This window comes from Stegostoma tigrinum, chromosome 32, assembly GCF_030684315.1.
Source record: "Stegostoma tigrinum isolate sSteTig4 chromosome 32, sSteTig4.hap1, whole genome shotgun sequence".
Classification (NCBI taxonomy): domain Eukaryota; kingdom Metazoa; phylum Chordata; class Chondrichthyes; order Orectolobiformes; family Stegostomatidae; genus Stegostoma; species Stegostoma tigrinum.
In genome coordinates this window covers 6719362-6731594 of record NC_081385.1, presented here as the reverse complement: position 1 = coordinate 6731594, position 12233 = coordinate 6719362, and the positions used below count along the sequence as shown (strand labels likewise).

Below are 12233 nucleotides of genomic sequence, written 5' to 3'. Positions count from 1 at the left end.
GGGGGCCTCAAGTGTTAAACTTCTCTCAGCCAGTTGATGAAGCAAGAGAACAGGAGTCAATCTTACACAGGTTTGAATGCATTCGCAAAGTCAAAAATTTACAAATGTAGCTCTCCTAATTCTACAAACCATCACCAGGTTTAATAAGTGTTTTGGCAGTGCCTTTGAGTAAACACTAAGCGTAAAAAGGTGACTGTACGTGTGCTCAAGTAATTATTTAATGAACGCCTCATTCCTGTATTTATTATGCCTCAATTTATTCAATTATCACCCGCAGCCTTCTCTTTTCTGGAGAACAGAGTCCCAGCTGGTTGTTTTTCCCCAAACGGTACAATTTCTCTATTCAATAATGCCCACCTCAATCTTTTTTCGGCACCTTCTTCAGTGCTTCCCATCACCTCTCTCACTGAAGGTGGGAAGAGTAAATGTTACAACCTTACTTGAATGCCCCCTCAGAGGACAGAAGAGAGTCATGGCCCTGTTGAAGTTTCTCATCTCTCACCTACATCCATTTTGCTCTTCACTATCATTTTAACAAATTTGAATTCAAATATCCTCAGAGCAATTGAATACACTGTTTGGTCTGCAGTCTGTATAAGGTCATGGGAATTCACCAGCACAACAGTAGGGCCACTGGGGGGAGGTAATTATTGCTGCACTGTCAATCCAGAGACCCAGATAATGTTCTGGGAACCTGGGTTCGAATCCCACCATTGCAGATGGTAGAATTTGAATGCAACAGAATATCTGGAATTAAGAGTCTAACAATGAACGTGAACCCATTGTCGACGGTTGGAAAAAGCCATCTGGTTCACTGTTGTCCTTTAGGGAAAGAAACTGCCATCCTTACCTAGTCTGGGCCTCAAGTGACGCCAGACCTACAGCAACATGGTTGACTCTGAACTGCCCTCTGGGCAATTGGGAGCAGGTAATAAATGGTGCTTAGCCAGCGAGGCCCTCATCCCGTGAATGAATAAAGGAAAACAAAACAACTGGCCAAAGCTTTTGTGCTCCTGAGATGCTGCTTGGCTTGATGTGTTCATCCAGCTTCACACTTTATTATCTTGGATTCTCCAGCATCTGCAGTTCCCATTGTCACTGATAGAACTGGCCAAAACACCCCTGGGCTACAAAATGAAACATAGTTCCGAGTCATCTCCCGATTCCCATTAGGGGTAGCTTAGTGGCGATGTGCAGGTAACAAGTGAGGACAGCAATAGCAGAGATTCTCTCACACCATGGCCACATTCTGACACACAGCCTCAGGCCAGGAAAGCTACCACTTTAGTGAAGAACCAATGGCTGTCAGGCAAGCAACTGTACTTCACTGTGTTAGCATCTCCAGGAACGGACAGAAAGAAATGGAGGAAACGAACAAAATTAACATAGGAATGTGGAAATACCAAAAAAAACATTATGTTGACTGTTGCACAGAGATTAGATGGCATTTGCTGCCAACTCGAGAGAAACATCGGAAAAGGAGTGCTCTTGAAATATCTAAAGCAACATTTTCAAGGCAGGTCCCAGTGAGAAATATTTTCTGAATTAGATTGAGTCGATTGCAATTCCAGGGCAAGAACAATTTAGGACATTTCTTCATTTTAGTATTTATTCTCCTCCTCAAGCCCCAGGCCATTGCTGCGATTTTACTATGTTCCCGAATATAGACATCAATATTCCTCAGCTATCAAAATCCAGTTGTACAATTCCTATTGTGCAAGAGCTCTGTGCAAATAAGACCATGACCACATATTAAATTGCCTGGACCACTGTCAATTACATTCCACGCAAATGAAGAGAAACAGAAAACATCCAGGTTTTTTTACTAAAGACAAGCTCCACACAATCAGCCGAGGCTTTTCTAAAGCCAAAGAAGAAAGCAAATCCCCTCTTCCTGTACTATTTTGAAGGAAAGCCACAACATCTTATCTGTCGCATTTTTTGTTGTAATAGGCAACAGTCAAACGCATCAACAAATTCTTGGCCTGAAACCTGTAATCTGCAGCTGCAAGTGTTCCTAGGTATACTTCGGATGGGAGCAAAAAACCATTAAGGGATTTGTCATCCATTTGTCCACAGGGATGGCATCTGAAAACTTAATTGGAGTCAAAGAAAGGATTTTATAAAACAGCCCCTTTTTCAGAAAGTTCAGATTTTTGCAGTTTTTTTTAATTCGTTCACAGGATGTGGCCATTCATTGAGCCAGCATTTATTGTTCATCTCTAATTCAGAGGACAGTTCAGAGTCAAGCACATTGCTATGGGTCTGCTGTCACATGGAGGCAAAAACCAGGTAAGGACAGCAGATTTCCTTCCCTAAAGGCCATTAGTGAACCCGATGTGTTTTTCTTGACCATTGACAATGGTTTCACGGTCATCACTAGACTTTTAATTCCAAGTTTCTACTGAGTTCAAATTTTACCATCTGCCACGGTGGGTTTTGAACAGATGTACCCAGAACATTAACTGGGTCTCTGGATTAATTGTCTAGCAATAACACTATTTGACCATCACCTCCTCGCATGTGGGACTCGAGCCAAGCAGTTTGGATCTCCTATATTTTCAGTGTGCCATGCTGCAAGAGGACAGAGCTCAGTAAGATGGAGGCAAAGAGCTTTATACCACTGGATCACAAGCTATATGGTGATGACATCATGAGCATATCCTTTAAAGGACTTAAGGTGAAACAGCAAATGCAAGTCCTTTATCTCTGATTGTCAGTCTGTGGCATTCTCTTTCATAGAGAGCTGAATATTTTTAAGGCAAAGGTGGGTCAACTCCATTGTTTGCAAAGAATCTAAGGTGATCAGGAAGGGCTAGAATGTGGGATTGAGGTTACAGTCAGGTCAGATTTGATCCTATTGAATGGTGAAGCTCAAGGCACCAAACAGCTACTGTCTGTCTGTGTTTACGTGTTTGTACGTTCATATTGGGGTCAGTTTAGCTCAGTTGGCTAGACAGCTAGTTTGCACCACAGAGAGACACTAACATTATGATCAGAATTCCTGCACCAGCTGAGATTACCAGGAAGTGTTCTCTTCAACCTCTCCCGTTTGTCTGGCATGGTGACCCTCAGGTTAAATCACCACCAGTCCTCTCTTCCAAATGAGAGCAGCTCTATGGTCTGAGAAGACTGACACCACTATCTTTAATGTAAATAGATCATGAAGCTGCTATCACAATATATAACACATGTAGCTGGTTTTGCTGGCTCCCTAGCCCAGTAATGTTGATGGACTAGGATGCTGGTCTGGCCAAGGTCAGGTGTGTCACTAAACCTCGAAACATTCTGTCTCAGAAAGTTAAAGCACATTTTCAAGCAGAACCATGAGGGAGTTTTCAAATTATATTTTACTTGACATTTTATTTTTAAATAAAAATATTAAAATAAATTTTATTTGTCATATATGAAATCGGAGCTTATTCCCAACACCATTTATTACTCTAATGGTTGCAAAAAACGTAATATTGTATTTAATTTAAAAGATTTAACTGAGAGTATCACACCAAAGTGTTATCAATGCTAGAAATAAAATTATAGCCTGTTCATAAATAATACAAAACACTCCCTAATTTTGCTTTCTTTATTTTGTAACCACCTGTATTTATTTAGCATCTTGAATGCAGTAAAATATCCCAGGGTGCCACACAGGAGCACAATTAAACAGAGCTTTGATTGAAGAGGAGACAACTGGCTACGGCCAAAGTGTGACATTTTCAGGAGCACCTCAAAAGAGGAGGGGCTGGTGGGAGAGGAGAGACAGAGAGACAGAGAGACAGAGAGACAGAGAGACAGAGAGACAGAGAGACAGAGAGACAGAGAGACAGAGAGACAGAGAGACAGAGAGACAGAGAGACAGAGAGACAGAGAGACAGCTCACAGGTAGGGGGGAAGAGAGAAAACAGTGGTGGTTAAGATGAGAATTCCAGAGCTTAGGATCTAGGCCGCCCTAACATTCCACTACATACATCTTATTCCAGACAGATTTTCAAGCAAACCTGCTAATTAAAAATGGAGAGTTTGCAACTACAATGGCTTAATGCAGGCAGTTTTCCATTCTAAAGGTGGCTCTGGCAATTTCCAATTGGAAAAGTTGACAGGGCATCCAGATGCAAGGTATTGACTATGTGATTGTGTTTCACTCATATCCAAGAACGAGAATACTAATACTTTAAAGACAGAAAATATGTAATGGGTTTCTGTCAATGTTACACTTGACATTAAAGTAAATTGCTGCTGGTCTCCAGTTCTTTCCCAATGAAATGCCTGGCACAATCACAGAAACATTATCCAAATCCCCTTTGATATTTGAAGGCACATGCCTGGACATTCTGTATCCATTTGCAAGTAAACATTGCAGTGTACATTTTGTCCATGCAATGTTTAGTCCCAAAGGAGCAAAACATTAAATGAACATTTTTATTATTTTCACAAAAAAATGCAGACACAGCAGCGTGTATGAGGGACTGTGCTTATATTTTTACAAGAATGGAACACTTGGAGCTCCATTAGTTAATTAACTAGAATTAGTGTAATTGTATCTCAAAAGAGCTCAAAATCTTCTGCTTTTTGTAGGCTCTGAGGGCACAGCTTTTCATTGAAATATGTATCAAAGAGAAATTTGAAAAAGGTAGGTGCCAAATCAGTCTATCCTGATGCTACATATGCTTCCAAAGTGAATGATGAAGTAAGATCAAACTATGCAACATTCTGTTTGGTGTGTATCTTTCCTTACACATGTAGCACTTGTTACACAAAGAATGGCACAATAAGTTAGACACTGGATCATATCATGAGAACTCTACATTGGTGCAACCCACATTAACTGAGGCTTCAGGTACCATCAGAGATTGCCTTGCAGCAAATGCAGCAACTACTGATGTGAGGGCTTCAGTTGATCTGTTGAATGTCAATGGGAGATAGTTGGATCCCCTCTCCTGCAGAGGGGGGAGTGATGGTATTTCTAACATGAAAGTTATTTGTTCCTCTCAAATCCTATTATCTCAAGCAATCCACATGGGAGTAAATTCTAGATTCTAACCCATCTCAGGGTAAAGAGCTTTCTGCTGAATTCTTCTCTATATTGATCACTGACCGTCTTACAGTTATGATCCTCTCGATTTGACCAACTCCGACAAGAGAACGGAGATCACAATGAGACCAGATGAGGGAACGATGGCAGGTTTTCTTCCCTTGAAGAACCCTCTGGGGTTTTAAGCACCATCTGGTATTTTCACTGTCAATCAGACTGCTGCCAACCTTTCATTTCTGAGGTTAGCTTGATTGAAAATGTTGTTCCTCACAGAGAATCTCAGTGATTTAACAGAGCTAAATTGTATGGTAGAACTTATGATGCAATCTAGTTTTAAAGTTGCCTGGGGCATGCTACATATTAACCATTACTACAGTTTTACAAACATTTGAAGTTTTGTGGACTGCAGCAAAAAGAGACAGCAAACGTGATGCAAGAAAACACTCTACTCTGAATTGTTGGGGGTCTAGACTGCACTGCCTGGAAGCGTAGCAGAGACAAGTTCAAGTGAATATCAGGTGACTATTTAAATGGAGATATTTTTCAAGGCCAATAGGAAAATGGCAGGAGAATAGCACCAAGTCTTGGAGTATTGCGTACAGTCCTGGTCACCGCATTATAAGAAGGATGTGGAAGCTTTGGAAAGGGTGCAGAGGAGATTTACTGGGATGTTGCCTGGTATGGAGGGAAGGTCTTACGAGGAAAGGCTGAGTGACTTGAGGCTGTTTTCATTAGAGAGAAGACGGTTGAGAGGTGACTTAATTGAAACATATAAAATAATCAGAGGGTTAGATAGGGTGTATAGAGAGCGTCTTTATCCTAGGATGGTGACGGCGAGCATGAGGGGGTATAGCTTTAAATTGAGGGGTGAAAGATATAGGACAGATATCAGAGGTAGTTTCTTTACTCAGAGTAGTAAGGGAATGGAACGCTTTGCCTGCAACGGTTGTAGATTCGCCAACTTTAGGTAATTTAAGTCGTCATTGGATAAGCATATGGACATACATGGAACAGTGTAGGTTAGATGGGCTTGAGATCGGTATGACAGGTCGGCACAACATCAATAGCTGAAGGGCCTGTACTGTGCTGTAATGTTCTATGTTCTATAAGTCATAATGTTCAGAGACCTCAATCAATAGACAGGATGGGCCAAACAGCCTCCTTCTGCCCCTCAATAATGAGATCCCCCTATTCTGGAGAGAAGTTGTGGATTGGATCTGTTGGAATTGACAATCCACTGGAGCCTCGCTCACGCCAGCTGTGCCTAACAAGTGCCACACATGCTGTGTGTCGGAAGCTTGAGCTCAAATCACCCCAATGACTTCTGAGCAAAATGTGAGCTGGCAGCTCAGTGCTTGAACTGAGGGAACACTGCTGTAGGTGCTGTCCTTTAGATCTGTATCATCAAACTAATGCTCCAGCCTGCTCTCTCAGTGGTCATAATCAATCCCAGAGTGTTATATCATTGCTCTTATTGGAGTCATGGCCAAATCACTTACATGGTTCTTTTCACGGCTGCTCATAACTAGTGAAAAGTGTGACATGAATATTCAAAGTTTTTTCTTTATTTTACAGCCTGACACCCATTCTTAACACTCAAGCCGAGCCAAGATAAGAGTGCATTTTCAGAATCCGATCCTGATCTCCATCAATGTCCATTCACCTGCTCTCTAAACTCCAAGTGCCTTAATTTGAAGGATGCACATTCAAATGGTCTTCTCCCTTTTCTTTAACCCAGTGGCAACAGGTTAGTCACAATATTTCTATCACTATCACAACTAACGCTGGTCACGCTAGGGGTTTAAACTTGGGACCATTCTAATCTCTCAGCACGTGCTTGGCATTTTTGTGCTAGATGCACACGTACAGCCCCGAAAACTATTCTAATGCTACATGGGGCTCTGACAGAGACTTGTAAATAGCTCCCTCCCATTTGTGGGGCTGATTGACCATTCATGAGTGATGAATGCTCTTGCATTTGCTCGGTGAACTACAATAGATGCTGCGCAGGTTAGCAATACCCTTCCAGTGCTGGCATCTCATTTCCAAGCACCAAAGGCCTGACATCACATCAACACAAAACAGATTAGTCTCGAGGAACTGGAGCTCCTATCGAATTGCAGAAGTGGAATTATTTTAGAAAAGCTACTGACTCATCATGGCCCAAGAATAGCAACTGGTCAGTCAGTCAGTCAAAGAGTTCAAAACTAGAGCAAAGAGTTCTCAATCACTAAAAATGCACTCAGGAGGTTGAGGCGAGAAAATAAAAACGGTTGAGTGAATTTGTTTCCTTTGCAAGCTTTGCACAATTCAAATTGCGCAAAATCACGACAGAACATTTATAAATAAACGGAGGATATCACCACAAATCAGTAACCTGACCTGTTTTTGGAAGTGCGGCAGCTCCGATTCTGCTACTATAAACCTTGCTAATAGTGTCACATTTTGGGGACTTAATCAACCCTTTTAGCAGTAGCCACATAGCTCTTCAAAATTCCCACAGCCTCAGCAAATTATTCTTATTTATTGCATTCATCAAGATGAGAACTTAACTTCAAATATTAGGTACCAGTGGAACATGGAAAACAGGAGCAGGAGTGGGAGTAGGCCATTCAGCGCTTTGAGCCTGCTCCACCATTCAGTATGATTATGGCTGATCATCCAACTCAGTCTCTTGTTCCTACTTTCTCCCCAGACACTTTGATCCCTTTAGCCTTAAGAACCATATCTAACTTGTTCTTGGAAACATTCAAAGTTCAAACAACATTCAAACATTTCTCACATGAAAGCTAAATGGCCTGGGATGCTATTGACAGGAAAGGGCAGGTTCATTTATCTCCAACACCTAACCAATCTCTGCAAATCTGATTACTCGGCCATTATCACCTTGCTGTTTTTGGGGGCTTGCTATGTGCAATTTGGCATCTGAATTTCCTGTGTTAGCAGAGTGGATACATTTTGTAAGTGCTTCAACGATTGTTAGGCTCTTTGGGATTTTGGGGGTGACTTGAGCATTTAGGGTTTTTTTTAAAAAGGACCACACAAATGAGGGACCTACTATTTAACACACAAACAACTAAACACACCGGCAGCAAAACAGAATTTTGTTGTATTGGCTTTCCTACGTTACGTAACATAGCTAAGGAGATGTGGGCTAAAGAAATTGTATCTTTACTCTGGATATGGCAAGTGATCACATGCAAAATCAGCTACATCATTGTGCCATCAGATCTCACGGACAGGGAACGGGTTCTTTTGGGCTCTAAGTAAGATGTCTATCCTCTCCATATAGTTACGTTCAATGAAGCCTGTCACTGTTCACTCTCAAAAATGTAGATCTTCTGTCACAACTGAAAGCTCATCTCAGTAATGAGAATATTAAAAGCAGAACCACTTAACATACTTTAGAAAAGGATTACAAAAACTCATTAAAAATAGTTCAGGCACATTTGCCTACATTTTAATTGAGCAACTAACTTCAAAATCAGTAGGCAGTCAGGATGGGTGTGTTCAAATTAAAGAACTTCAAAAGTTTTTCTCCCCAGACCCATTAAGAAAATTTCATTTAATGCTACAACTGAATTTCAGCAGCTTGCGTATTACAAAGTGTCAATCAAGCAACCAAAACTGATACTAGACAAGAAGCCTATTTATAGGTTAGTAATGTGGTTACTATATATATTGAAACTCATCAGGGACTGTCAAAGACTAGAGAACGTCATGGAAGAATTTCTACAAAGCCTCACTGGCAGCAATAATGTGGGAAACCTAAATCATCACTTAGTCATTCTTCCCATAATCTCTCTGCTTTCATGTAAATGGAAGTCATCCCCGATTAAACTAGAACATAGCTGAACAAATTCAGCAATGCTTTGCTCTTTCCCACTCACTGCAGCATCAATTGGTTCCTACTCTATCACTGGGTGCCATCCGGCCCCCACCCAAATTTCAGGCACGGCTCCAATAGGAACCGGAGAATTGAACAAATACAAAGAGAGAGGCCAAGATCCATCCAAGTCCGCCCTCTACTATCCGGATATTTGCATGATCTAATAATTGTGACTAGCCAACAACTCCACTATGATTGATCATTTAGTATATTACAGACCCAGACACAAGGTGACAAAGGCCTCCCGTGTTGAAGAGCTTTCAGACGATGCGTCCAAAGTCATGCATTTCTCCCCAAGCCAAGCCACGCTAAAGTCACAGCATGTCAAATTTCAAATTGTTCATAAACTGGATCCCAAGTTGTTACTTCCAGAGATAAGACCAAGGTATATCTGAATTAATCAATCCATGCTCCTTCCACCATATCCCCCAGGACCCTATTTTATACATTAACCGCTCACTGAAATATTGATTCCACACTTGAGTTTGGATTTAGACCTCCCTTCAAATACAGTCTGTCTCCTCTGGTTAAACTGTCCTGGGTTCAAAGTACCACAGAAGAGAGACAGAAGTTTAGATCCTCTGGGTGGTTTCACAGTCTGCAAAGATTTTGGAACCAAACCTGATCCCATCTGGCCATATCCTACTTCCCTCTCACTCTTCACCTTCAATAAAGTCATAAACCTCAGCAGAAACTCACTCCCAATGCAATGCTGACTAAAATTTGAACACTGCGCTACATCATTCAGAAGAGGATAGGTTTATGAAGTTAGTTACGGTTTGCCATAACTGATCAAGCTATAACCAGATTTCAAAATTCTGATTTTCAAATCTCCCTGAAGCCTTGCTACCACCTTGCATTTCCTTCTGCCCTCTAAGGTCTCTGCACTTCGCTATCTTGACCTCTTTACACATGTTTGATATTCATTGGTGGCCATTCCTTCAGCTGTCTGGATCCTCAGCTCTGGAATTCATTCTGTAATACACTTCACCACTTGCTTCTTTTAAAGGTGCTCTTTAAAACCTACCTCTTGACCAAGATTAGTCACCTATCCTAAATATCACCTTATATGGGGCCCAGGGGGAAATATTGCTTGGCAGTTGCTACTTTCACGCCTTAACAGCATTGGAAATTACTACAGAAACGCAAGTTGTTGGTGCAATGCTGCGATGTAAAAGACAGATGGCAAAGTTCACCCACACTGAAGCTACAAGAATACAGAGTGAAACTTCACTGACCAGCAGTGCTGCAACTAAACACCAAGTATGTCACTCGTCATTATTAGTTTGTATGTCTTTCTACGAACTTGACACTGATTAGTAACATAACTGCTGGCTGTCAATGACCTGCACACGTCTACTTCTGTTCTGCAACATGGGAGAGAGGGTGCGGCAATTACAGAATATTGACATAAAAACCTAATGGTCTATTAATTGGAATCTCACATGCTTTAGCTTTGATTTTTAAAAAAGTCACTTGCTCTAGGAGTAGCCAATTTTAAAAGGAGAGGACTACAAAAAGTAAGTTTTCATGCCACAAAAGTGCCAGTGACTTTTATGAAACCATTTATCAATCCCTTGACACACATTCCTGGCCCGCATGGCACGGTGGTCAGTTAGTGATGCCAACAACTCCCACACTGGCTGAAGTATGAAGGGCCTTCATTCTCAACTTCTCCCTTGTCTGAGGTGTGGTGACCATCAGGTCACTGCCACTACCAGATGTCTCTCTCTCTAATGACAGCTGTTCTATGGTCAAGGAGAGCAACGGTGACTTAGCTTTTACCTGGTTGATGTGAACAGATTCTTGTGCACAGTCGAGCTGAGTTAAACAAGCCCCTTTTAACGTAATATATTTATGCTTTTATTTAAAATGGAGATAGGAGATGTTGCCTGTCTAAATAATGCTTTTGATACAATCAAAACTAGACTTATGAGTTGTCCATTGAGCAAACATCTTGAATCAGGCAGGTTATGTGAATGAGTTGCTGGTACAGCATACTTTACAAAAACAATTATACTAAGAATAATGGCAACGAAGAGATAATTCTTAAATCTTGTACTAAGTACAATTTATATTTTTTGTTGTTTTAACAGGTCATTGTCCCAGTCTTCCCTTGGATTCTTCTCAATTACTGCCATCAATTGAAACACCATCTCCCTGCTCAAAATCTTTTTCAAATTTAAGGAGACAGTGCAACACCACTTATTGTAATCCTACGGAATGTGGTTATGAGATGTGAAAGCTACTCTGCATCATATTACCTGTGTGCATGGTGCACCAGATTTTGATATTATGGACCACTTTTGAGAACACATTTAATTTGCAGCAAACGAACACAGAATTATCCAATTGTTTAACAAATCACCACTTTGGAAACATACTGTAAATAAAGAACAAAGAAACCTACAGCACAGGAACAGGCCCTTCGGCCCTCCAAGCCTGCGCCGATCAAGATCCTCTGTCTAACCTGTCATCTATTTTCTAACGGTCTGTGTCCATTTGCTCCCTGCCCATCCATGTACCTGTCCAGATATATCTTAAAAGACGCTAATGTGTCTGCGTCTACCACCTCCGCTGGCAACACGTTCCAGGCACCCATCACCCTCTGTGTAAAGAACTTTCCACGCATATCTCCCTTAAACTTTTCTCCTCTCACTTTGAGGCAGAATAGAACATCCAATGATATTGCCAGATATTCAACAACTAAAGACGTAATGCTCCAGTAGAAAATTTATTCTCCATCCCTCGGTAAACTGGATATTCAAATCCTGAACATCGCAAATGAATCAGGAAACAATCTGTTCCCTAAAAGCAAACCTGTAGCTGCAATCGACAAGCAATAATAAGCCCCACACCGCACAGCGGAACTATGATGATTAAGCTCAGCTTTAATTTTAAATTTCATCAACCATCCTCAATTAAAATAGCAAAATTGTAGCCATAACTTGCAATACAGCATAGACTAAATTCCATCCTCTGGAGCTTTAGAAGAGGTTTCCTGCAAGTTCACATATTATCACAAATGATTAGTGTATGTTGTTCAGTAATCCCCCCAATTTTAAAACTTCCGTCTTTATGATCAAATCTCTCCATTGCCTTACAACTCTCCAACCCACTTATTTTTGATCGCTCCTGCAGCTGGTGTTTTCGATAGACTTTCAATTGAGACACCCAGGTAATGTTCTGGTAAGATGGGAGATGGTGGAATCTGAACTCACTTAAAAATAAATCTGGAATTAAAAGTCCAGTGATAACCATGAAAGTGTTGTCCGGCATTGGGGAAAAGAACCCAGCCGGTGCAGGAATGCA

At 41.1% G+C, this 12233-nt stretch overlaps 1 protein-coding gene across 4 annotated transcripts in view; it reads right to left on the bottom strand.

Moving 5' to 3' along the window:
• The window catches only part of zbtb16a (zinc finger and BTB domain containing 16a), a 256217-nt gene that overhangs the window by 75942 nt on the left and 168042 nt on the right, over nt 1-12233 (bottom strand). The gene's annotated exons all lie outside the window — the stretch shown is intronic.